Source organism: Lynx canadensis, chromosome B1 (assembly GCF_007474595.2).
Source record: "Lynx canadensis isolate LIC74 chromosome B1, mLynCan4.pri.v2, whole genome shotgun sequence".
Lineage (NCBI taxonomy): Eukaryota > Metazoa > Chordata > Mammalia > Carnivora > Felidae > Lynx > Lynx canadensis.
The window spans coordinates 106,326,557-106,354,517 of NC_044306.2; the positions used below are offsets into that span (position 1 = coordinate 106,326,557).

General features: G+C 36.4%; 1 long non-coding RNA gene across 1 annotated transcript; it reads left to right on the plus strand.

The window, feature by feature from the left end:
- Positions 1–1,832: 1,832 nt before the first annotated feature.
- On the plus strand, positions 1,833–25,127 carry LOC115512299. Its single transcript, XR_004343579.1, has 4 exons — positions 1,833–1,909; positions 18,927–19,099; positions 20,982–21,046; positions 24,903–25,127. It is a non-coding gene; the product is annotated as an uncharacterized LOC115512299 (long non-coding RNA).
- Positions 25,128–27,961: the final 2,834 nt, after the last annotated feature.

Here is a 27,961-nt window from a genome sequence, read left to right on the forward strand (position 1 = left end):
CTCACTCTGGAGTGGTGTGGCCCCTGTCTGGGCTGCTTGCACACTGCCAGGCTTGTGGTGCTGCTTCGATGGGATCTGGTGTATTAGCTGGGGTGGATCTGCAAGGTGCACAGGGGTGGGAGGTGCAGGCTTAGTTTGCTTTGCCATGAGTGATCCCCTGCTGGAGGGACCCTGCAGCACTGGGAGGGAGGCAGGCCCATGGGAGGGATGGATCCACAGAAGCACAGCATTGCGCATTTGCGTGGTGCAAGTTCGGTGACTGGAACTGGTTCCCTTTGGAATTTTGGCTGGGGGATGGAAGAGGGAAATGGCACTTGCCAGCATATTTGTTCCCCTGCTGAGCTGAGCTCTGTCTTGAGGGACTCAACAACTGTCCCTCCCAGTGTCCTCTCACCCTCCCTGCTCTCTGAGAGCAGAGCTGTTGACTTTTAACATTCCAGATGTTAAGTCCTGCTGGCTGTCAGAACTCATGGAGTCCTGCCCCTCCACTTTTGCAAGCCAGACTTTGAGGGCTCTGCCTTGTCAGGTGGAATGCCCCTCCACCGCCCTGGCTCCCACCGGCCAGTCTGTGTAGCATGAACCGCCTCTCCGCCCTTCCTACCCTCCTCCGTTGGCCTCTTGTCTACTGCTTGGCTCCAGAGAGTCCACTCTGCTAGTCTCCTGGCGTTTTTCTGGGTTAGTTAGGCAGATGTCAGTGGTATCTAAGCAATCAGCAGGACAAGATGAGCCCAACATCCTCCTACACTGCCATCTTCAATCTTTTCCTTCTCCTCCCCCAAGCAGGCACTGCTTAAGGAGCTATGAATGCCACAATGAAGAATACAGATGTGAAAACTTGACCTTTAGGATTACCTTTTGAGAAGAGGCAATTAACAACATAAGTAGGTAGAGTATTATGAAATGAGATAGGTGCTGCAGAAAAAAAAAATGCAGGCTAATACCAGGGTCCTAATTGTACCTGGCCTTGATTACCCAAGCCAATATTTTAGATTTTTTATGAGCTGACAATTGAGAAGCACCTGCATAGTAATCAACATCATCTATTTATTTGTGAAAATAATCTTACAATTATGTAAGGAGCATTTATTTTTACTTATCAGAGCAAAACTTTTCTAAAGGAAAAGAAGCATCTTTATTAAACTGTATTTATACTTAAGATTAACTGTGTTTTGGTTTTCTAAAAACCTAGGTAAAAAAACCTAGTCCTCTATCTGTAAGTACAATGGTCATGTCATATCCAAAGATAATGTACTTAGAAATTGGTAAATATGTATTTATTTATATATCATTTTATACCAAGCAATAAACATGCTGTGTTGTACAGAGGCCAAAGACAGGCCACCCCAAGATGGGTTACTTCAGCATGGAGATTATGATGACCTTCCCTATCTTTGACCCCCCCCCCCCCCCCCACCAACCTATTGCCTAAAAAGAATTTAGATAGAGCACCAGATAACTACATTATAGACATGGAGGAAGTTTCAAAGTCTGTTAAAATTCCTCTCTAAGTCCCATTGATTGAGTGTCCCAGCAAACATTTACTAAACACTGACTTTTTTTTATCTTCCTGTGAATTTCATCCCTTCCCTTTGAAGTCCCAGACCTGTACTCACTTCTCCTTATTTAGAATGACATATATACTTCATTTTACATGACTGTCTTTGGGATTTCATGTCTGTGTAGACTTCCCATATGTCAGAAGTTAAATCTGATTTTCTCTTATTAATCTGTCTCATGTCAATTTGATTCTTAGTCCAACTATAAAAATCTTAGAGGAAAATTTCTTCTTCCTCAATGGTAGTTGTAATAACAACTTTCAGTTACCTCTCTGCCCAGGTGCTCCCAGGTGCTATTGTCTCCGGATTAAGTTTGCTGCAAGCTGGAGTTCTACAGGAGCCATTCTCGCAAGGTGAGCTCACTTAACTTTGCTGTTGAGGTTTCCCCATGGCAGGGGTTCAGATCAGTGTCTTCTAGCTGGCATCCAGGCAAACAACAGATACCAATAGCCTCAAAATTGAGTTGGAAGACAGAAAGTGTTTTTTTTTCCCCTTATTAGTAATTATAATGCTTTTAATACAACCTACAGCAAAAATGAAACAAAATTCTCAAAACTCAAAACCCAAATTAAAACAACAAAAACACAATAAAATCTGAGATCAGGGAAATTCCCTCAGAAATAGGACTGTTAGGGGCACCTGCGTGGCTCAGTCATTTACTTATCTATGATTCTTGATTTTGGCTCAGGTCATGATCTCATGGTTTGTGGGATCGAGCCCCAAGTTGGGCGCCATGTTGACCATGCGGAGCTTGCTTGGGATTTTCTCGCTCTCCTCTCTATCTGCCCCTCCCCTGGCGCTCTCTCTCTCTCAAAATAAATAAATAAACATTAAAAAAAAAAAAAGAAATAGGACTGTTATAGACCAGCAAAGATTGGAACATCATTTATTTTGGAAGTTAACTGATTAAAAAAGTAAAATCTATAGTGGGTAAATACAAACACATACTATTGTATTCTAACTAAGAAAAACAGTTCTAAGGTGACAGAATTTTAAAAATGCCCGGTGAAAAAGAAGCTAGAACAATTTCTACCTCCTGATAGAAAATTTCTATCTTCTGATCATCACTGACAGATCAGTTATCTCTCTAAAGTTATTAGAAATGTCATAGCTATTTGCAATGTGTCATTCTGGGTTCCTTTTTATCATCTGTTCTGGGATATATTATGGGTATACGGAGATCTCAATTTAAAGACATTTTTTTTATATACCATCCTTTTACTTGAAAGGCTCAATATTGATATAAATGTGTTACATTAAAGTATGTAAAATATTGTCCTCTAGATTATTTTTTAATATTTTTTTCATAATTTTCTAAATTTCTTTTTTAAATTTTTTTTTTCAACGTTTATTTATTTTTGGGACAGAGAGAGACAGAGCATGAACGGGGGAAGGGCAGAGAGAGAGGGAGACACAGAATCGGAAACAAGCTCCAGGCTCTGAGCCATCAGCCCAGAGCCCGACGCGGGGCTCGAACTCCCGGACCGCGAGATCGTGACCTGGCTGAAGTCGGACGCTTAACCGACTGCGCCACCCAGGCGCCCCTCTAAATTTCTTTAGTAACATTTTACTGCCATAAACTTGATGTCCATGGGTTTTAATGTGCTAGAAGCAAATTATCTTGAGTATATGATTTTTGTATTATGCATTTAAGCCTTTGAAATAATTATTTTATTATTCTTCTAATCTCTGTCCTAGTCCTTTCTTCCATTAGTTTTAAAACTAACTGTGTCCCTTTTCAAGGTCTGACAGTTGTATATTTTAAATGAGTACCGTATATTCAATTCTTAAAAGAGGAAGGCAAAAATGGGAAAATTCACATAAGAGTGAACAATTATACATTTTAAGCTTTAGATGAAATACTTTCATAATTTTAAAAAGTTTTAGGTACCGATTTGTATTGTCAGGGAACAAGAATGTCCTGTCACCTTCAAGGTGCTTCTCGCTGGACTAAGAATCAAATTGACATGAGCTAAATTAACAGGAAAAAAATCAAATTTAATTTCCTACATAGGGAGAATCCACACCAATAGGAAATTTCAAAGAATTTCAAAGACAGGCAAGATGAGGTATACATGTTATTCTAAACTAAGGAGAAGGGATAGGGATCTGGGACTTCAAAAGAAGGAATCTAATTTACATAAAGATGAAAAAAGACTAAATGTTTGGTAAACAAATGTTTACTGGGGCACTCAGAAACCATAGGACAAGGAAGACTTTGATCAAACTTAGGCCTTGCTAGGTTCTTCCCTGTCTACCATATTCCCATAGCTAGTTAGTATACATTTCCTAGTATAATGCTAGTGATAGTTCTCTTCCTGGAATAGATCCTCTAAATTCTTTTCAGGCACTGTGTGTGTGTGTGGGGGGGAGGGTGGTAAAAGAACTTTTCCTAAATCTGCTGGGTTTTGATGGCCTTTAACTCAAAATAATCTTCATGCCAAAGTGTCCCACCTAGGGCAGCCTGCCCTTGGCTCCAACAGTATTAATACTTTAAAATTAATGTAAAACTTACTAGTGTTAAGAAAAACTAACATCTTAAAGAAAATGATTAGAATGGAATTAAGAAAAAAATGGCATAAATAAGGAATAATGATTTCCAAATACAGGATGGCAATTTTGTCCTGTATGTATTGCAACGTGCAGAGCTTTGGAATCTAAGAAGTGAGACAGTAAGATGTGTCTGCTTTTCCTTCTCACACTGGCACACACTCAGCTAAAGCCCATGGCAAATAATTAGTGATCAGGGAGAATAAGCTCTGAGTTTGGATGTCCTCCAGGTCCCCGTCCACCACATCAGACTAGGCAGCCAGTAAAGTCCCCGATTGGTTCTTCTTAACCTCTCAAGAATTCCTTTACTGGTGGCAGGCACAATTTCCCACCTCTACTTAGAAATAACTCTCAGAGCTAAGGAGCTGCCAATTTTTGCTAATTTTCAAAGCACCAATTAGTTTAGATTGTTTTCCATACAAAGCTCTTAAATGTTGTAAATTTTTTTCTTTGATTTAATATATCTTTTTCTACTTCTTACAATGGGACTAATGGCATGCCATGATTTATATAGCCAAACTAGAACCTGAAGTCCAAGTATATATTTTAAATTATTGTCTGAATTATTTAAATTTTTTCAACTTCTTTCTCACATTTGGTGTGCAAATTATATCTCCTCCTGATCTGGAAAAATATGCCTATTGTCACAATTATTATAAGAAAACTAAGGACCAAAATATAATTAACGTGTTTTTGATTTTGAGGAAATCATTGAAGAGAAGAAAAAATCACTAACTATAAAATTACAATGAGAATAAGTTGAATTTTAACTCCATTTGGGTTCAATTTAACAACATTCCTTCCCCATTTGCTATTGTATCTCGTAGCACTACTAATAGTTAAAAATAATGTGGAAAAATAAATGTAATATCTGCTTTTTTTGGCCAAAGGGATCGTTTTTGTTCAGAAAGAATGCAGAAGCAACCTTAGCCTACAGCTCCGTGACTGTGTCCAAATCAGTCACAAGTGAAGCAATGGATTCGGTGTTTTCCCATACCACGGCACCCATAAGGCACGTACACGCACTGCTGAGAGGAATTCTGGGATTAGGTCCAAACTAATTTTTGTTGTGATTATATAGATCTTAATAATAAGAAAGGGCTATTCAGCTTTGGGGCAGATTTTCAGATTGTTAATCACCATGTTGTTTTTCTCTGCAGAAATGTTATATTTATCATTTGGCTAAGTCTCGTGCATTGATGAGTTTCTCATTTCTTGGGAGATGTGAATTGATTCAGAAAACTCCTAACCAGCATGCTACTGGCAGAAAAATATATTTCGGTTATTTAAAAGGCATTTATTGAGCTCCAACTTCCAGAAGCACAGCATGTTATGATGGGGCAGACACAACAGAATTTTAAATTACGTTTTTTGTTTTTTGTGACTATATTAACATGCATTCCTGAAATAATGTGCAAAATGCCATAAAGCAACAAATCTAGAACTTGTGGCAATTTATTACAAAGATCTGAGAATAAAGTGGTTGTCTTTGTGTTGGGTGATGAGTCCTTTAGGAAACTAGAGGTGGAGTGAAGTTCGGTTTTGAAGGGGGCATTTGAGGGTAACGATGAGGTATAGTAGGAACTGACCATACACCAAAATATACAAGACAGAGTGATATTTTCATAAAGATCAGTTCCTTAAGTAGTGACATTGTATTATAAATGTAGACACTAAATAGAGAGCCCAGTCATGTAAGTTCTTACACACTATTAAAATTGTAAACACTACAGCCCAATCCATAACCCATTTATTTTTTCCTCTTAATCATCCAGGATTTTTGTAGAAAGAAATTATATGATGGTTAATAACTGTGTCCTCTACAATTAATTTCACAACTAATAGACCAGTTTTTAAGTTAGAAGATTATTTATAATCACATAATTAAAAAAATATTTGGACTTTGGGGGAAGAAATGCTGAATGGAAAAGATGTTAGGAGAGGATGAACAGATTGGGAAAAAAAAAAATCAACCAGAGTGATAAGAAATTCTGGAGACACACACACTCTAATGTCCTATTTTTAAACTAATAGAAATATCGCAGCTTACCCATTTCATGTCAGGAGTTCAATCTATTTCTTTTAATAACACGCTGAAGACTTGTGTTAGTGTGCATCAGCATGCTGAGGCCAGCATCTCAAATGGGATAGAACATAATAATCTCTCCCTGACATATCTGATTACATATTTTCCTAAATTAAATGAAAAATATTGACAAAAAATCAATGAAAATCTGTTTTAGGGAATGTTTTGGTTCATAGACCAAGTTTTAAAACATCTACCCACACTAATACTGCTGTTACTATTGCTACCTAAGTAATAATTTGTCTCTATTGGGCAATATATTCAAGACTTTCTGAGTCACTGTATTTCTATCATTGTCACTGTTTGTTCACAAATAGGGCCTATTTTATAGCTATATAATAATAAAGAGTAACAGAAAGAGTATACAAATATACATCAATACAAACACCGGGGTAGAAAATGTAACTGTTTAACAAACAATGGCACTGTGCTTATAAAGGGAGATTGGCTAATGCAAGTATGAAGTTTTCTCCAAATGGTCTATCAAGCAAAGTTCCCATAGGCACTATCTTCCTTTTGATAGGATTATGTTTTGCTATTTCAGCTTTCTCCTTCCTTTTAGATAAATGGTACAGCCTTCCCCCAGCCCCTTTGTACTCTTAACACCCTTGTTCAACTTCTGTGTTGCTGTCCCATTACTGCTGAGGACACTGGTGGGGAAGAGCACAGTGAGGCAAGCCCAGAGTACAGTTCTGAGACCAGGAGAGTGAAGGGGATATTTTAACGAGCTCATTCACTGTAAGCCGAGCTTCTAGATTCAACTTCAACAACTTCTGACAGTTTTGACAATGAAGGAGTAGCTTGACATTTTCTTTTTGGGAACATAAGTGCCATCTATCATCCCAGTTGTCTAGTGATTTCAAGAGCTGCAGAGGAGAGGCTGAAATGCTTTGTGTATGGAACACATCTGAGGTGAGAAAACTGAAGATCAACTGACTCTCAGGTGAGAAATGGGATTCTTCTGTAACATCCTGGAAAACCGAGACAAGATATGCTGAATAGGAGTTTATAAAGATGAGCCTCACCAAAATAAATAGCATTGGAATATATAAAAATTCAAAGGATTCAAAGAAAGTATTCAAGGGATTTCAGCATCTGATGGGAATTATGAAAAATGATCTCTAGTTTTATGAATTAATTCATAAAACTTTGAATCACTTTTGAGATTGAAATTTTAAACCTAGAGGGTGGGATTTAAACCTGTTTAATGATTCACTTTTCAAAAAGCACCCACGTCCAAAAATGGGTTCCATTTCTAACCGCATACCAGTTGCAGGAAAACTGAACAAATGACTTGACCCCTCTATATCCCAAATGTAACATGTGTAGATGAGGGGTAGTTTTGGTATTCGCCTGAATAATTACCTTGACGTTATTTATGTAAAGTGCTTAGAAAATGCTTGTTCCATAAGTGCCCTATACATGTTAGGTACCAGTTTTATTATAAGCCAACGTGTATTTTGCACAGTAAGCACAGTTTAAATAATTTCTATACATTCCAGTTTGCAAATCAGTGATTGGCAGAAGCTCATAAAATGTATTTATTTGTTTTGATTTTGAGTTTTATGGTTATTTGAACAGACTTTAAGACCTAAGCTTCCTAGGTACATAGATGTCAAAATTCGTAATTACATGAAGTAAAAATTCGTAATTTCATGAAGTAAAATACATGAAATGTCAAAACTCATAATTATGTGAAGTAAAATATATGAAATACGAGTACCAATAATTCCTCCAGTCTCTTTCTATTTATATGTCATTCAAAGTATTTTCTTTCCTAGTTTGGTTTTCAGCAGGTGATGCATTTTCAGGAATTTAAGAGGTCTGAAAAGGAGAGGAAATAGATCCTAAGACCCAGGCATCCCATTCTTCCTTTATTTCAAAGGCAAGGGAGCAAGAGAAAGAAAATGGAAAGTCCCAACCAGCTCTCAATCATGAATTTCATCATCTCAAAAGAGGCACACAAAACAAAATTGAAGTTTTCAAAAAATAAGAATGCCCGAGGAACTCTCCTTGTTAAAAGAATACTTCTTTCCTAAGCATGTTTGTTAACAAGGAAGGCAATTATTAAGTTCTGCAAGAATAGAAGGGAAAACCTAGCAATCTTATATGGGTAACTGTGTTTAAATACCATAAATAAAAGATTTATGACTTGTGTTAACAGAAATCATGCGAATAAAAGATTCCTCTGGCATAGATGGAACAGTGGAGGATGTAGAAGATCCTTTGGGTGCCACTTGAGAAAGCAGCTGGATTACATTCCGGTTCTGTCTGAAGTTTGCTTTCGGGCAAGCACCAGATGGATTGCACATTAGATAAGATTTTGTCTGGAACATTTCCGGGTGTCACTGTCCAGACATTTTCTTGAGCTTTCATGATAGCAATTTTGAGTTGGAATTTCTGGTAGGGATAAAGAATTTTTATAATATCTGTATTTATACTGGCAGCCTGACCCACCCCCCTTTTTAAAAATTGTAATTACCTCTTTCAATTACTTTACTTTGGGAGTAGAATATGAAGATTTAATAGGATGGCATTGTGTTTAGAATTTATAAAAGACGCTAAAATAAAAAGACGCATCAGTTACAACAGAGTATTCATTGTTTGGAAAGTGATAGAGTCAAATGGCATTGATTTCTAGCATAATGGACTATGACCCTCATCCATCTGTTCAGGACCTGATGCAGAAATCAATATAATCTTTTCCTGGGGAAGCCCAAGGCATTCTCTGCATTGAGTCATAGGGCTTCCAGATTGCTAATGTGATTAAAAAATAATCAAGGCCTTCCAGAAGCTTTATTTTCCAACGTACTCTAAAAAGTTTTCCCTTAGAAAGAGCTCTTTCTGATCAAATTTTGTTATGCAGTTTATTTCTTTCATTCTTTGCAATTCAATTAGAGTACAGTTCCATTGATTATATCTCTTAAGACTCCCAGCTGAGTTCAAGTAAAAGTGCATTTGCAGACTTGTTTAAAATCTACCACTAGTACAAAAGGAGTACTCTTAAAGTATCAATAAATATTTATGGTAGAATATTTCGAGGTTGTTAGGAAACTCTGCCTTCAGCTTTGGACAGCAGGGGGGATTTGTATTGCTTTAAGAAATTTCTAAAAACATATAGCTTTTGCTATTGTTTCAGATGTATCTAAAACAGTTATTTTTTTTCTTGGACTGCAAAAAAGTTCTGTTAATTTACTAACATGCTAAAAACGTTTCAAAAATTTTATTGTGCTAAAATAATCTCATATTTGCAAAAGCCTGAGAATCTGAAATGTAGCTTTTGCTTCAGCAGTTAAATAAAAAGACAAAAATTTTCACATGCTTTTGAAAGGACAGTGTGGCCTGAATCAAAGAAAAATTGAAGTTTCATTGAAATTGGAAGGAAGTGGGGCTCACTCCTTCATATGATAAGGTCATAACAGATTTTATTTTCTTCTCTGACTTAAGTGGTTGTTAAGAACAGGACTTGTGTAAATGCTGGAGATCGTAATTCCCTTAGCATCTTTCCTATCTGTGCTTCAAGGCATTTTCTATCCTGGTGCAGCTTTCAGAGTTTATATCAGAGTTTCTAGAAATGTCAATCTGTGAAAGTATATAGATGAGGAAATAATGTTGATTAAAGAGTCAAATTCGTTGCAAATTGATTCACAATGACTTTATAAAATATTTATTATAGAACATTTCAAAGAAAAAAATTGTGGCTCTGTAATAGTTTCTGTAAATGCACAGTCCCTGTCAAATAAATGATAATCCAAGAAAAATGCAGAGTTGCCCATGATACATGTACCTTTCTCATGAGTAGTTTGCCTATTTGAACTTTTTTAATGTTTATTTTTGAGAGAGAGGTGTGCACGTGAGTGGGGAAGTTGCAGAGAGAGAGGGAGACAGTATCTGAAGCAGGCTCCAGGTTCTGAGCTGTCAGCACAGAGCCTGACATGGGGCTTGAACCCACAAACCATGAGATCATTACGTGAGCTGAAGTCAGACACTTAACCCACTGAGCCATCCAGGCGCCCCAGGTTTGCTTATTTGAATTAGCGTTTGTTCCACTCAGTGTGCATTGATATCACTATAGTCCTTGAAATTAAAAAGGGTATAGTATACTTGGGGATAATGCTAGTTACCTGAAAATGGATATGATACATTCTCATTACTTGCAGTAGTTAAGGCTTATAAAATCACTGTGAATACTGAATTAATGCATATTGAATCATTACTCCTATCAGAAATACAGAATTAATTTCCTGAAAGCCTCTGATCACAAAATTTTTATCACCTGATCAATACATAACCTTGGTTTGTGTGTATTTCTATTTAAAGACACTTAATATATATTATTAATTCTTTAACAGTAAACTTGCAGGCAATAACACTACAATGCATGCCTTGAATGAAACTTATCCAACGCTTTTTGTCCATAAGGCACATCACAGCCTTCTTGAGTTTGGAAATACTTCAGCACTACACTTGGGGACCACTTTAAATAGTGAAATAACATGGCTCAAAAGACCACCAGAAAACATTTGTTTACAATATGAGAACTAAAACAACTAGGTAGGGCATGGCTTTGTTTGACCTCAGCTAGTAATGCCTAAAACAGGTGACTCAAATTTTTCATTGCTTTGTGTATGCCCATGAATGACCCCAAAGCACTTTGAGTACTGATTTTGGGGTTGCAAATAAGTTTTAGCAAGTAGATGAATTCATAATTCACAAATACAGAATGCACAAATAATGCGGATTAACTATAATTGGATAAATTCTCATAGTTGTTTTTCCCTACTGTATATTTAGGTTCTGCATAAAATGCTATGTTAATAGATGTAATCTGAGTGTTACAAACAAAAGTTTCCAATGCGGCATTTTTATCATGGAAATGAAAAGTAGAGATAACAAAGATCTTTACTATATTGTATTTAGTGATTTTAAATGATTAAACGAGGCAAATTGTCTACTAAGCAGTTAGAAAAAAACTACTCTCTTGCAGAAAATTCTTTTAATCCAATCATACTTCAGATTAGTACTCAAAGATTTTAGTTTTATGGGAATGAGTATACATTTGGGTCAATGAAAAACTTAATGGAACATGAAAAGCTTGTTAAAACAAAATGGAAATTGCTAAAACTATGTATCTTTCACAAAAAAGGAATAAATTAATCCACATGAAGAATACATAATATAAGACAAAGGTTTTTAACACAGAGGTTTTAACACAGTTAAGTTAATATTACAAATCTGATAAAATTGAGAGTAACTAAAAATTGTTCCCATCTGTTCAGTAGCTGATGATTAATCTGTTGATGATATAAATTCACTTTATTCACGAATAAGATTATTTGTGAAAGGACCTATTGATGCTAACTGCCAGCTTTGAACAAGCCAAGAGTTGAACAAGAATGGGATCCATGTTAATTTTTTCTCTGATTAAGGTTAAAACACACTGGTGAGTAGAATCTGAATTCTTTTCTTTTTTTTTTAAATTATTTTTTAACGTTTATTTATTTTTGAGACAGAGAGAGACAGAGCATGAATGGGGGAGGGGCAGAGAGAGAGGGAGACAGAATCGGAAGCAGGCTCCAGGCTCTGAGCCATCAGCCCAGAGCCCCACGCGGGGCTCGAACTCACGGACCGCGAGATCGTGACCTGAGTTGAAGTCGGACGCTTAACCGACTGAGCCACCCAGGCTCCCCTCTGAACTCTTTTCAGTGTTATTATAAATGTAAACAGTTTTACTTAAGCAGGTTATACATTACACTAAAATTTTATAAATGATTTAAAAGATAGAGTGTTTAGTGTGGATTCAGGCACTGGATGTGCAGACATCACTAATTGTTACTAAGCCAAGAATTGTTTATAAGCAATCCTCCATTTTGTTGTCTGGGTAAAGAGTGGGGTTTTCTACTTATTTATAAATACTTGTACTTGCTTCATAGATTTAGCTTGTACAGTACAAACTGATGATCCAATTTCAAAATTTTGAATGCAAAATTTATATAATAAAAATTACAATGGAAACAACAAATTTTTTAAGCAAAAATATTTAAAATTTGCTTTTAGATCTTGTAGCCATTTTGAACAACAATCCGTCTCATAGGTCTTACAAATTCTGGTTAAGTAGTTAAAAGATTTTTATTTTCCAGAATAATGAATAATTTAAATGCAATTTAGACATGTGCTATATATAGTAAAGATGTATAAAAGGCTTCCTAAGCTGTACTGTTAGAAGCAAATAATCTCATTTTAAAATGCTGGTACAGCAAAACATATATAACATAGCATGTGACAAAAATAAACCATCAAAAATCTATGACTATAATCCTTTGAGGAAAAGAAAAAAATCATATTATCTAGAGTCTTTCTTTTTCAGTGGGATAGGATTGGCAATAGTAGTCTGTGTCTGAACACCAGGCCTCGAGTCTAATTCTAGTGAGATCAGCTATCACAAATAACCTGTCTCAGAATCCCATCCCTCTCACCTGCTACAGGTCAGAGCATTTGCCTGTACAGAACTTTAAGAAGATATTGAGAACATCATCACATGCTTTGTGGATCTTTCTACTTTTATAGAACATATCAGAAAGAAACATGTATCAAGTGCCTCTAAGGATATGTCTGGTGTATATGAATTTCACATCTTTATATTGTTATGTGGCAAAAAGCCATGTATTATAAAGAAGAGTTCATAATTAGTTTTTACTAAAGTATGGATTCTCAAAAAGGGAAAAAATATATAGATAGCTAGACAGACAGATAGATATATCTATATCTATGTCTATCTGTCTGTCTGTCTATTCATCTATCCATCTATATACCCAAGATCCTGGGTATTTGGGAATATCACTTTTACTGAATAAAATTTTTGGGAATTTTATTTTCAAATGAATGATGATGTCCTCAAAATAGTTATTTTAGTAGGTTACATAATTTCAAATTATTCAGGCAATACAAGCAAACCTCTGTTACTTTGGAAAATGGCTACTTAAAAAAAAAATCAAGATTTTTATTTGTAAAATCAATTTCTGAGGTTTTCTCTCACAGCTACATGTAGTAATTTTCACGGAACTTTTCCATTTTTGCCTGTAGCTCCACAGTCCACCAGAAAACATAATGTAGTAGGTATTTCTTAATTGGTCTATAGAATCATCAAGTTTCAGTCTTGATGGGCACTTTGGACACTACGGAAACAACTTTATCCAACATCCTCACTCTCTCACTTAATTGCCAAAGAATTGAGGTTCAGACTCAGGAAGCAGCTTGCCCAAATTAAACAAAATTCTGATATTCTTAGCTAATAAAAATAGAATTAATTTAAGATAGAATTTATTTTTGAATTGTTAGAAATAGTAAGTCAAGGGAAAAATCTCAGAGCATTTGATGGCCATGTAAAATATAATTTGAGATACAATATATAGAATAAGCTATGGTATTATAATTTCCTTTTTTAAAAATAAGACAATGTGAGATATCTAATGATATTTATTAAAAATACAGATTAAGACTTATGGTATAGATTCTATTCTATTGATGGGAACATTACAGAAGCACTAATACTTCACCCCACGGGGCTTCAAATTCTCTCAAGGATCCTGCTTAGATTTGATCATTTTTTACTCCTTGTTAATATGCTTTTAATATTGATATGTTCTTAAGATAATATAATCTTATAGCTCTAAGGAACTATTCAGAGGTCCATTTAGAAAAGCTCATTTATTTTATAAAATAAAATTATTTATAAAATAAATGAAAAACTCACTCTAAGAGTGATGTCTCATCGGGGAGTATGAAGGGTCTTGTTTTTCTCAAGTGTATGTGCTATGCTTTTTTCAGCTAAACACGGACCATATCTTTTCTTTTTTATATAGTTTTTATCTGATTAGACATTAATCATTTTAATACTATTTTCTTTTTTTTTTTTTTTTTAATTTTTTTTTTCAACGTTTATTTATTTTTGGGACAGAGAGAGACAGAGCATGAACGGGGGAGGGGCAGAGAGAGAGGGAGACACAGAATCGGAGACAGGCTCCAGGCTCTGAGCCATCAGCCCAGAGCCTGACGCGGGGCTCGAACTCACGGACCGCGAGATCGTGACCTGGCTGAAGTCGGACGCTTAACCGACTGCGCCACCCAGGCGCCCCTTAATACTATTTTCAATACCTAAAAAACTTTAAGAAAATATTGACTAACTCTAAAGATCTCCTAGAGTAAATCCTGAATGGAAATTTAAGTAGCAAAGGGAGCTCTTACAAGTTCAGGTCACAATTTTAGAATTTAGAATTAAGAGTAGCTTTGCATATACAGATATATTCTAAAGGCAAATATTACAAGTAAGAACATTTTTTTTTAAGTCTATCATATACTGACTTATCTAAAATATAAATCTCCCTTGGCTTTAATAGTGCTTCTGCATCTAGAGTTTGGAGAACGCAGTAGTGGGTTCCTTTAGAATCTCTGTCTTTTTGAACTTCCTACCTGATATGTCATTTCACACATGTTGCAACAATTAGTTACAAGATGTAGTGAACAAAACATTAGCAGCAGTATGGTACTTTTGTCTCAGGTATGTATTTAAACACGCTATTCTAATGATAAAAAGAGTGGCTGCTTTAAGATAAAAGAGAATTTCAGCGAACATGTATATAATTCCTCTATTGGTACAGTAAAGCTAATAAAAACAAACAAACAAAACCCTTTTAGGTTCTTCCTTTTTCTCTTCAAAATAGTTAAGTCTATTGGATTTATATAACTTTCTTTCCCTCTAAAATTCTTTGTGCAATACCTTGCAGAGTAATTTCTACCCAATTTTATATATTAGAAATGAACTCCACACAGGTGTGTTTGCAGAGGTAGCACTTGTGTGGTGGTTTTTAGCAAATAGTGGAAATGAAAATTATAAGAGTAATGTCATTACATGATAGTCATCTTCTTGTAAAAAATTTTTTTCTACTAGCATGGAGGGTTTGGAGATTGTTTGTCAATAGGGGATACTCTTCTTTCCTGGAAAATACTCCATCTCTCCATTTAAGAAATACATTTGTCTTTTTTAAAAATGAATTCAAGGGGCGCCTGGGTGGCTTGGTCGGTTAAGCGTCCGACTTCCGCTCAGGTCACGATCTGACAGTCCGTGAGTTTGAGCCCCGCGTGGGGCTCTGTGCTGACAGCTCAGAGCCTGGAGCCTGTTTCAGATTCTGTGTCTCCGTCTCTCTCTGCCCCTCCCCTGTTCATGCTCTGTCTCTCTCTGTCTCAAAAATAAATAAACGTTAAAAAAATTAAAAAAAAATGAATTCAATAAGGAGAACAATTCACTGATCTTTATAATGGGACTACAGAATATGGCATCTCTGACTGAAGAGACAAGCTGACTGCTACTGTGGTTATTTCTGTTGCTATTTTAGGAATAGCCCATTAACTCCTGTTAAAGCTTTAGTACTGACTGGCAATACAAGTATTTGAGAACTCAAAAGGAACTGCCGGTGGCATGACTTCATACTGACTTTTCATATTGATGTGTAACAATCCGGATGCTTCTGGTTCCAAATAAGAAAATTCCAGCCACAAACTGGCTCAAATAACAAAGAAATTACAAAAGTGTAGAAGTTGTGTGAGTTTCAAGTTTGTTAGATTCTTTTTTTTAATTTTTGTTAATGTTTATTTTTGAGAGAGAGAGAGATAGAGTGCAAGCAGGGGAGGGGCAGAGAGAGAGGAGACACAGAATCTGAAACAGGCTCCAGGCTCTGAGCTGTCAGCACAGAGCCGGATGCGGGGCTCGAACTCATGGACTGTGAGATCATGACCTGAGCTGAAGTCTGGCGCTTAACCGACTGGGCCTCCCAGGCGCCCCAAGTTTGTTAGATTCTGCAGCTCAAGAATATCATTAAGGGCTCAGGTCCCTCCATGTCTCCTGTCTACATTGTGCCATATTAACTTCTTTCCCCGTGCTTATAATATGGCTACGTAAATCAAAGAACTGCTTATTTTCTTACGTACAAATCTCCTCCTTTGTATCCATAGAATAAATCTTTCCCTGTGTTCTAATTTAGCATAAGTCACCTGCCTATTGCTGGGGGAAAACCCTACAATGATCCATCTAGGTTCCTCAACCAGTTACTGGCAAGGGAAGTAGGTGACATGACTGGCTTTTCTAATTAGGGATCATTCCTGGATCTGGAGTCAATTACCCAAGCTATATGTTTTTATCCATGAAAGAAGGCTGGACTGTATACTGGGGATTTAAGTATAATAGGTTCATTTTTCCTATATGGTAGCCTCCTCTTACAGATGAACATAAACAAAAGAACTTAAGAAAAAGCTATTTAGGGAAATAAGAATTTGAATAGACATGAAAACAACAGAGATCTAAACTTTCCTTATTTTCAACAAGGAGATCATCTTTCACACAAAACCCTATTTGCCTAATGGGAGATTAGCAATAATAAGGACTACATATATCATTAAATTCTAGTTTAGACCTTTTTTCCCTCAGTCTAAATGAATGCCTTTTGGGTAATTTATTCTACGAATTTAAGGATTAACTCCCTATCACATCTGTCTTTCCAGCCTCCTGGAGTCCTGGCTCCTCTTCCTCCTTTTCTGACTAGTATCTGAGTACAGGAAGAACTGGCATTTTCTCAAGTTGTTGGCAGGGGACCTCTGTTCACACAAAGCCATTTCTGCAGCTTGGTCATGGCTCATTACTACCAGGCTCTGGGTTAAACTATTCTCACAGCCTCAGAGATGGAGACTTTGCAGCTGGTGCACCACTTAGTCTGCTCTAAACAGAGACAATTGTCTCAAGACAATTGCTCCCAGAAAGGTGGGCCATTGCTCTTTGTTTATCAGGTACCAGTCAGGCTCTTTATGACCTGCAGATCACCTGATATCTGACTATAACTTCTACTTGGTCCCCTGGCTTTGGTGATTCCCCATACTTTCAAATATAGCATTCCATAACTTCTTGCTATTGGGTATTCCCTGGTACCTGGAATATTTGGGTAGCTACCAAAGAGCACTTAGTGACTTCTGAAGTTCTTTGGAGCTTTCAGTGGAGGACCTATGGCATTGGATAGGATTAGATGAGCAAGAATTAATTTACTTGCATAAGCTCTTTTGGGACATTAACTCTCTGGTAGGACTCAGTAGGAATAGGCAAAGTCAGGGATATGGTAGCTCTGAGAAGTGTAGAGAAAGCAGTGGTCCACACCAAATGAAGTTGAAATGCGTGAATTATGATGGAAGGGATTAAAGAGTCCAGTAAGATAGGCATGTTGGAATGAGTACATTGTGAGAAGCCATAAAACCCCTCAGAGGAGTAGTGTATTTATGAGAGGGTCCAGAGGACATATCAGTCATATTCATCAGGAATATACTGCTTGAGAGGGGCACTGGCATCACTAAGAAGTTCAGTGGTAGCTCTCGTCGGCCGGCTAGGACTTGTATGGGGAGAGGTGGTCACACAGTTTGGCAAGGAGACTGATGAGGACCTAAAACAATAGAGGCCAGGGATGGCACTTTGCCACCAGAAGACGGGGCCTGCAACTATCACAGTAAGCTCAGCAACATTTATTTTTTTGTCCCCGAAATCTTGATGCATGTTTGTTATAACAACTGTGACTTCCTTAACACAGAAATGTGAAACTTAAAGGAGCTGCCATAACATAAAACTAATACATGTGGTATTAACTTAGACATCGTGTACCGGATGGTGAGGAAATGTGAGGATCCCCATTTAGTTAGTAATCCATCGCTGTAAATCAGATGTTTTGTGCAAAACACGTAACCAAGAGCCTATATCTTATTTTGAAGAAAAGGAAAAACTATAAAAAAAGTATTTATTATCTGAAGCCCCAACCAATTTCCTTAAATGTAACTAAACTTAGTAAAATGTCCGTGAATAAAAAAATTATCTTATTTAAATGAAAAATTGTTTGTTAACTTTATTCTATTTATTTTGAGAGAGAGACAGAACATGAGCATGGGGACCCGCAGAGAGAGAGGGAGAGGGAAAGAATCCCAAACAGGCTCCGCGCAGCCAGCATGGAGCTGACTTGGGACTGGAACGCACATGAATTGTGAGATCATGACTGAAGCTGAAATCAAGAGTCGGACGCTTAACTGACTTAGCCACCCAGGCGCTCCTAGATGACAAATCATAAAATTATTACTTGCCAATAACTAATAATTACTCTGCCTGTAAAAATGTATTTAGTTTGCATGCTATTCATATGCAAACATCTTCAATACACTTATGTATAATTCTGACATTCTGTCAATTATATTTAAAATGTATCTTAAGATTCACCTCCACTTTTTTGTTGTTTAGAATGTTATATTGAGTTTGGGGAACATAAAATGTGTGTGTGTATATATATTTATATATGCATCGATGTAAATGCATATTAAAATATGAGCTGAAAATGGATTACTGAGTGATATAGCTATTAAATTTGTATATTGAAAATAAAATGTTTCCTGCTGAGAAAAATCTTAAATGGTAGATATTTTACAGGATGAAAGCTGGAGATACTAGGTATGCACTGAAAAGAGAGTGAGATCAATGGATATGGGTCCCAGTCTTGGAGAAGTTTCAGAGTCAAGGTATTAGATTCAGTGAACTAGGAAGATAAGAGGTAATTATCAGAAATGTTTAAAGGGAAAAGATTTTGGCATCAAATATCTTCAAATCTAGTAGAAACCAATGTCAGATGGTAATCAAAAAAGACTTTGTCCTGTTCTCTCAGCACTTCTCACTCACCCCTGCCAACCCTGGAGGCTTCAGAGGTCTTGAGTCTCATACTAGTGTATGAATCCAAGATGGAAGAGTGACATGGCTGGCTGCCAACCTTCTTTGTTGCAAGCTAGAAAATGGAGAAGTTTTAACTTTGAACAAGAAATCTTTCCCATATATTCAGAGGTAATTACTTGTCATCCTCATCTAATTCTTCAGAGCTCCTTTTACCTCCATATCTGTGCATCTCCCAATGATAATTCTGCAGGTAAGGATACTGCCATATCAGCCAGCCTGGAACGGCTCACGTGTTAGCCCCTATTTCCTTGCAGTCCACCCCAGGTAAGGCTGCCTTTTGGTTCTCAGTGCCTTCCAGGAGGCCTTCATGCACAAAATAAGGATGTTTCCTTCTCCTCCTCTTCCTCCTCCTCCTCCTTTCTTCTTCTTTAATCAAGATGCTATCAATTCCTTACCCCAACCCCACCCTACCCCAGCATGTAGAGGCTTTTCTGTGCCTCACCATTATATTCATAGTTACTTCTGCTTTTCTAGTTCTTTTCGGTCATGTATGACTATTATTTAGCAACAAGATGCCAACTTTTTCCCCCTGCTGAGAAGCACTGTTTCATCTCCACAGTGCCATAATCCATCCCACAGTTGGCATCTTCAAAATACAGTTATTCCTTTTCTCCCTTTCTTCCTTCTCCACTATCTGAGGGAAGATTTAGTATTGTACCTCCACTCCCTCCTGTACCAACGCTTAGGTTTTAGGAGATACAGAATACCTTTGAGGATTTCCTCATAGTATGTCCTCTTTTGTTCCAGGTTTCATATTTTTTTTGTTCCCAGAAAGATTATCAGCCCATTAAAATATGACAGTATATAGAGACACACATATTATGTCTGTGGTTATATGCATTAATTAATGTTCATATGTCATCATTTTTCTTTCTCTCCTTCACTGTCTCCAAGTCGCAGTTTTCTTTCTTTTATTTGGAGAATGTTTCCTTCCTCTAGCCCTCCTTCCCTACTTCTTTCTTTCTTTCCTTCTCTTCCTTTTTCTTTCTTTCTCTTTCTTTTTTTTTCTTTTTCTTTCTTTCTTTCTTTCTTTCTTTCTTTCTTTCTTTCTTTCTTTTTCTTTTTTCTTTCTCCTTTTCTTTTCCTTTCCTTTCTTTTCCTTTCCTTTCCTTTCCTTCTTTTTTTCTTTTTCCTTTTCTTTTCTTTCCTCTTTCCACAGACAAAGGACAGTTTATTACAACAAGAGCAGTGGCCAGAATATCATCTTTCTTCTACCAGCTCTCTGAAACCCAGTTCCTGCAGGGTGACAAGGAGAGGGTCAGGTAACACAGGTGCACATGGGGATGCGTTACAGGAGAGGAACCCTGTGCTTAGGAAACACAGATTTTTCAAAATGTGTAATAAGACTGCCTGAACTTCGCCAAATAGGGAGACACTATTTTTATTGCAATGGCCAGTAAACGTATCTGCCCTTTGTTTTCTCTATCTCCCGAAGTTGTTTGCTGTACAAACATCCTTGAAAACATCAGCCAGAGCAAAGGCAGTCTGTTTGTGAAACTGGCAGAATCGAAAGAGACTTAGAAATTGTCTCCCAATCTTCCTTCTCTGCAATTTCACTCTCTCCTCTCTAAATACCCTTCTCTGAATCTTATACTGTCTGATAACGTTTTCTTGTTGCAATCATCTACAAACCTGAGGTTACTTCTCATTTTCTGAAAATTTCTGAAGAAATCAGTGTATTGATTACTCTAAATACAATTGCCTTTTGGTTGTATAACTTCTTTTCCTCCACGATCTTAAAATTTACCCTATTTTTTGATTATTTGTGAAATGAAACATCATTTCATATATTAGGTATTTGATGGATAGTATTTTCTTTCAGATGCTTTTGATAGCATTCTTACTCCCTGGCAAGTATGTATAATATTCTACATTCCAGTATGGCAAATAGTATTGATATATGGCATCTGCTCTCTTTTCTTTTGTTCCTTTGTAGTTATCTTGTTCTTTCTGTCAGAGAGTTTGAAAGGATTTTTTTTTTGTCTTTTAGATTCAGAATTTGACCATGCTAAGAGCTAAGTATGTATAATTTTTCATCATCCACCTGAAAAACAGGTGAGTCCTTCTGGTTTACAAACTTGCATGTTTTTTTCCTTTAGGAATTTTTAGTGTTATTATTTGTTACATTATTACCCATGTTCCATACTTACATTCCCCTCTCCCCATTTGGACCTATTATATTATATCTCCTATTCCCTAGCTTCTCCCATACAATATCTATCTCTATATGTATTTGTACTGTAAGATATTTTTAATTAATATTCACTTATTTTTGAGAGAGACAGAAAGCTCAGGGGAGGGGTAGAGAGAGAGGGAGACAGAGGATCTGAAGCAGGCTCTAAGCTGACAGCAGAGGGCCCGATGCAGGGCTTGAACTCACAGACTTTGAGATCATGACTTGAGCCAAAATCAGACTCTTAACCGACTGAGCCACCCTGGTGCCCCTGTAAGATATTTTTTGAACTTAAACTTTCAAACCAATAAAAAGAGTTTCAAATCAATAAACCAAAAAGTCTTAACGAGTAACATGCTTTGCTTAAATCATTTCTTGATTCCTTTAGTTTGCTAAGGCAAACTTGGTTCCTGAGTGTGTCTTATTTTTGTGTGGTGCATTGAAATTTAAGTGCTTTATTATTTGGTTATTCAGGTATTTGTGCAACTAACTCTTCAAATACTTCTGTATCTTTAATTTTTGTGTCCTGAAATCTGACTCGCCTTGACTCTCTGACTACTAGACTCCTTTATATAATATGTTATATATTATTTAAATTTACAAACTCATTTTAGCTCATATCTGGTTATTGTCATATTCTTATCATAATCCCTTAGATGGTGAAAGGCAAAGAAATGTTGACCTTATGGGATACAAATATAAATAAATGACCAAGATTATCTCAATGTTCCACTTAGCTTGACTGAAATTTATATAGGTTTCTTAACCACAAACTCCTAATCTCCTTTTTCTTAAAGCATTTACCTTAGAAAACTTACATTGTGAATTTTTTTCTGTGCCCCATTTAAAAAGCTTCTTGCATGTTTATAACCCAGGAAAGTCTTTCTTGGAAACCTAGGGGCTATAACTTTGAAATGCAATCATCAAGGAAGATAGTACCCCTATTTCCTAGTCTGTTGGAGTGTAGGAGGCTAAATTCAATGGGCACCAATTAGCAAACAGATGGCTTAATCCCATAGAAAAAAAAGGGAAATAATTCAATATGCTTGATGCATCCCATTGATGAACTTACCCCCTAACATTCTCCAGTACTTTTCCACTAGCACCCTGACTTAAAAACTCTCCTGACTTTTTTTTTTTTTTTTTTTTTTGGCAGTGTTGAGTTTAGTCTCTCACTCCTGTTGTAATAATCTTAAAAAAAACAACCTTTTTTTTTAAAGTTTATTTACTTTGAGAGAGAGAGAGAGAGAGAGAAGCATGAGCAGGGGAGGGGCATAGAGGGAGAGAGAGAATCCCAAGCAGGCTCCATGCTGTCAGCACAGAGCCCAATGCAGGGCTCGAACCCACCAACTGTGAGATCATGACCTGAGCTGAAACCAAGACCTGGATGTTTAGCAGCTGAGCCACCCAGGCACCTCTCTATTGGAATAGTCTTGAATAGATCCTTACTTGTTTAGCTTTGGTGCAATTTTTGCTTTGACAGAACCTAGGAAGCCTACTGCTCTGTAATTTCCATCTCAGTGTCAGAAGAGACTCAGCTCACCAATCAATCCTCTCTTGGGCTCTAGGGAGTCAAGGACACTCATTATCTTCTTATGAGTATCTTCAGCATGACTATCATGCACAGTCCGCTGAATGTCAAGCTTGTGCCTAGATCTGCCAGTTTCCAATTCTTACCCTAGACGTTGATGCTTTTCTCTAGACACATGCTCAGGCCTATCTGTATGATTAGCCAAATGTCTGCCTAGTCACCCAAACCATGTAATCTTTCAATTATGAAAGTACTAAATGTTTCTAAATATTCTAAATGACACAAAAAACTATGAAATAAAAATGAGAGTTCCTACCTTATAATTCCTTTTGGTATAATCCCATTTGCTCAGGGGATTGTCATAAAAATAGAAACTTCTGTATTATTTGTTTTATTTTGTGCAAATGTAAAATCATGCTAATAATATTTTTCCATAACTTGTTTTTAGTCTCTGATATATCTTAAATATATTTAATTCTTGAATTTTGTAAAGTTGGTACCTTTAAGATACTTGTATGCCACACTCTTACATTAAATGTTGGTCAAAATCAAATGCACTTACCAAATTGGAATATATTGTACACATAGTAATTGAATGGTCTGGAAGGAATAAAACCAAGGGTCAAAGAAAAAGTATACTTCTCATGGAAGATTTTATGAACATTTACTTCAAACAGAATTTTCTCTCCTAGGAGCCTTTAAATGTCTCTAGTAACACCAGAAACTACAGAACAATTTTATTAAACTACAGGTAAATTGGTTGAAAATAAACTGGCTGATTTGACAAAATGATCATAATGACAAATTGCTCAACATGACAAATTGGTCAAAAATTAATATTTCTAGTCATTGGCTTCAAATTATTTATAATTTTGTGTGTCGTGGAGATGTTTTGGCAATTTTTACATACCTTTAAGAATTTTTTCCTTTTATCAAAAGTCGGGGAGGGGGGGAAAGCAATATATTTTGTGAACTCTCAGAGGGTTTGGAAAATTTGTACAGGTTTCTTAGCATTTTGTCTCAATTTTCTTCTCTAAACATGTCACTGAATGTGCAGTGAGGTTGCCCATACTTCCTTATACAGCTTCAATCTTGAAAGCAGAAATCATTTGAAATTGTAGCAATAAGAGCATAGCACAGTAAAAATTATGCTTAAAATGTTTCTGGAAAAACCTTGCTTTAAAGTAAAACACATATGCAAAGGGAAAAGACAAAAACATGATTAAAGTAAATGAAGTGGACATTGACAGAATATAAATTAATTTAAAAAATAATAACTTTAAAAAATAGAAAGTGTTATCCAAATGATGGTTAAAGTTCTGAAATTTGCCTTCAGACAAGTCACCTGCAGCTAGAAATAAAATAAAAAATTCATGAACGTAAACCCAATAAGCATTATGGTTAAAAGATAATTTTTAAAAATAGAACAGAAATGTAAAGATACAGAAGTTGCAAACACCTCTATGTGTACAAAGTTAATAATATATGAAAATAATCAATGTCTAGAAATACATTTGCCATTTCAACTAATTCATTTGTGACCAGCTATTTCAAATTTATATTTTGAATCGATCACTTAACGCTTAGCAGCATGAAGCCAAATTGTCCACAAATAACTTTAATATATTTGCTGCTTCTGTAGAATTAACAAGATTTTCTCTACCATTCATGAAAAGGGTGTGGGGCAGGTATAAACTCAAATCTCCATAGGAGAAATTTTGCTAACATTTAATATACTATTTGAAGTAAAAAAGTATATTTTATGTGCAGCTTATGAGTTGAATTTATCTTTATAGACAAACATGTATCTCATAGAATGAATTAAAATTAATTTCCTTTAAAATATATTTTCAGGGGCTCCTGGGTGGCCCAGTTGGTTCAGTGTCTGACTTTGGCTCAGGTCATGATCTCACAGTTCGTGGGTTCAGGGCCCACGCTGGGCTCTGTGCTGACAGCTCAGAGCCTGGAGCCTGTTTCAGATTCTGTATCTCCCTCTCTCTCTGCCCTTCCCCTGCTCACAGCCTGTCTCTGTCTCTCAAAAATGAATAATTATTTAAATATTTTTTTAAATATTCTATTTTCAGATACTAAAGTGGACAAATTTAGCCCACATTTATTTGTTTGTTTATTTGTTTATTTATTTATTTAATTTTGTGAGTAATGCAGAAGCCTCCATTATCTGTCTTTGTGTTCTTGTTTCCTTCTAGCACCTGAAACTGGGAGCACATCACAGAGCAGGCATAAGACTGACAATGGAACTATTCTGGGCAACATTGTCATTAAGGGACATGTGACAATTTCCAAAAAATGCTCCTTTTAGAAACATGAGAAAAAACCCACTTCTTTTAATCTTCAGGAAAATGAAGTGATTCCTTAAAAGTAAACACAGCATTAAGGCAAAACAGTCTTTCCTTAAAAATCAAAAATATTTAAGGGGCTCCTGAGTGGTTCAGTCAGGTAAGCGTCCGACTTCTACTCGGGTCATGATCTCATGGTTTGTGAGTTCAAGCCCCTCGTTGGGCTCTGTGCTGACAGCTCAGAGCCTGGAGTCTGCTTCGGATTTTGTCTCCTTCTCTCTCTGCCCCTCCCCGCTTGTGCTCTGTCTCTCTGTCTCTCAAAAATAAATAAATGTAAAAAAACAAAAACAAGTTTAAAAGAAAATAAAAAATATTTTGAGGAATCTGTCGCTACTTAAAGGAAATTCATTTCAGTGGCCTAAGAGGTCACCAGTGAGAAATGTCTCATTTCTAAAGGAAAGCTTTACTTCAAACAAACAAGCTATAACATAAAAACAAAACTTGTTCTTATCAGAATTATGTACTTTTAAGTATCCAACATATTCAAACTTCTAGAAACAATGTAGGAAGACAGAGCTCTCTTGAAATGGACCTGTTGCAGTGTAATGAGATGCCAAAGAAAACATTTCATTTGATAATAAGAAAATATTAACCTAAGAGCACTTTAAGGGAAAATGGAATGCAAGAGTCACCAGTGGATCTTAGAATAGTGTCTCTATCATACTAATAAAGCATGTTTATATATTGCCCAAGAATATAGCTTATTCCCATTTCCATCTTACTTTTATTATACTCAATGCTCAAGTGCTTATAAGTCCTCCTCTATTGTAGAAATACTTAAGGAAGATAACTCATCAGTTTGACTTTCTTGACGAATCAAATAGAAAGGTCTAATGCAAGATACTGTCTCTGAATAAGAAGAAAATGAATAAACTAGAAGAAAGTGAAAAATGACAATATCCCTGGGTAAATCTCAGGATTCTTTGGAATGTTACTAGTTGGAGACTTTTTGCCAGGAAATATTAGTTTGAGAAAAAATGAATTCAATTTAAAAAGGAGGAAAATCAATTAGATTCAATTTTAATAATTCTTCATTTAGAATGAGTGTGTGTGTGTGTGTGTGTGTGTGCATATAGATATAATACTCTATGTTCTAGTTCTGTAGTGATGGAAATCCCTTTCATTTATTGAAAATAACAAAACAAAAAGGGTTGGGATAATAACAGCTTTGCTTTGTTAGCAACTTCTCAGGATTCCGTAATAGATACATTAATTTGGGTTATTTGCTGGGAAGCTGAATAAGATCAGAACTTTATTTTCTTCACAGCTTTGTTCACTACACTGAATCCATTTGAAAGTCCTCAGAAATTTCACCAGCCTGGACTAGTCGTAAATACTATCTCAACTCTGGTTTAAATAGGACTTTTCAATTCAGTCTGATAATCCTGGTGGGAAGCTGTCCATCACCCGTATGAAAGAATAAATGTGCTTGTTTAAATAATCAGTTTTCTAGGATTTTGGTCAAATGTTTATATACTGCCCAAAGTCCTTTTTTTTTTTTAACTTATCAAATTTTGGATCATCCACAAATGCCTTAAAATATTAGGTTATATGGTCAAAAGGCAGAATATTGAATTAATATTTTTTTTTTAAATTTTTTTTTTCAACGTTTTTATTTATTTTTGGGACAGAGAGAGACAGAGCATGAACGGGGGAGGGGCAGAGAGAGAGGGAGACACAGAATCAGAAACAGGCTCCAGGCTCCGAGCCATCAGCCCAGAGCCTGACGCGGGGCTCGAACTCACGGACCGCGAGATCGTGACCTGGCTGAAGTCGGACGCTTAACCGACTGCGCCACCCAGGCGCCCCTGAATTAATATTTTAAAATAAACATATGAAGGGTGCCTGGGTGGCTCATTTGGTTGAGTGTCTGACCCTTGGTTTCCATTCAGGTCATGATCCCAGAGTCATGGAATAGAGCCCTGCATCAGACTCTGTTCTAAGTGTGGAGCCTACTTGGGCTTCTCTCTCTCTTCCTCTGCTCCTCTCCCTTTGCCCCTCTCCCCCACTCACACTCCCTCTCTGTCTGTAAAAAAATAAAAATAAAAATAAATAAAGTAAAATAAGTGTACCATAAGCAGGAATCTCTAACTTTATGCTTTTAAAATTCTTGAAAATATCCCCATCTCTATTTCATAAACAGACTCAACAGCGTGGTTTGGGGGATTACTGCTCTTTATAATGCAAACTTGCTCGTTTCAAAATTGTGATTTTAAAAGTTTTCTAAATTATGTAGTACAGTGTTGCCTTTTAGAATAGTAAATAATAAGGTCTCTCAATGGTACAACTTCTGTGTAACAAATAAATCTAGCCTCTATAGCAGTCCTTGACAAGGCCCTAGGTAACAAATTGCAGACATTTAAGGAGCAGCTTCAAACATAAATGCATTTTGTAGATCATTCAGAAAACTTTTGCTACCAGGATTTTCAGAACACAAGAAATACATATTCCTGGGTGTATGAGGATTGGAGCAGCCTCAGTCTGAGGAAGCTATCGTCAAAACTCTGTTCACAGTTGTAAGTTTAAAGATCATTGATCCTGACATATGACATGTCACATTGAGTATGAAATTTCAAATTAAAAATAATGCAGCCCAATAAATAGCACATCACATGACATGGCATCAGATGCTGGCAAAACTTTTGCTCTTTACAGTGTTGGGTGAGCAGTGACAAACAGAATACCATGAGGGAAATTACCGTGTCATATTTCAATATACGAGGGAGAAGAACATGGTTTAAGATAGGCAAGTGCACATGTATATTTGCACAGTGCATAAAAGGTGCTTGAATTTCTGTGGTAGTCTGTGTTTTAAAGACAGGTTGGATGAGCACAGGGTAGGAGTGTCTGCACACATCAGAAAGGAAGGCTGGAGGCAGCAGTAGATGAACTTTTATCACAGAAATCAG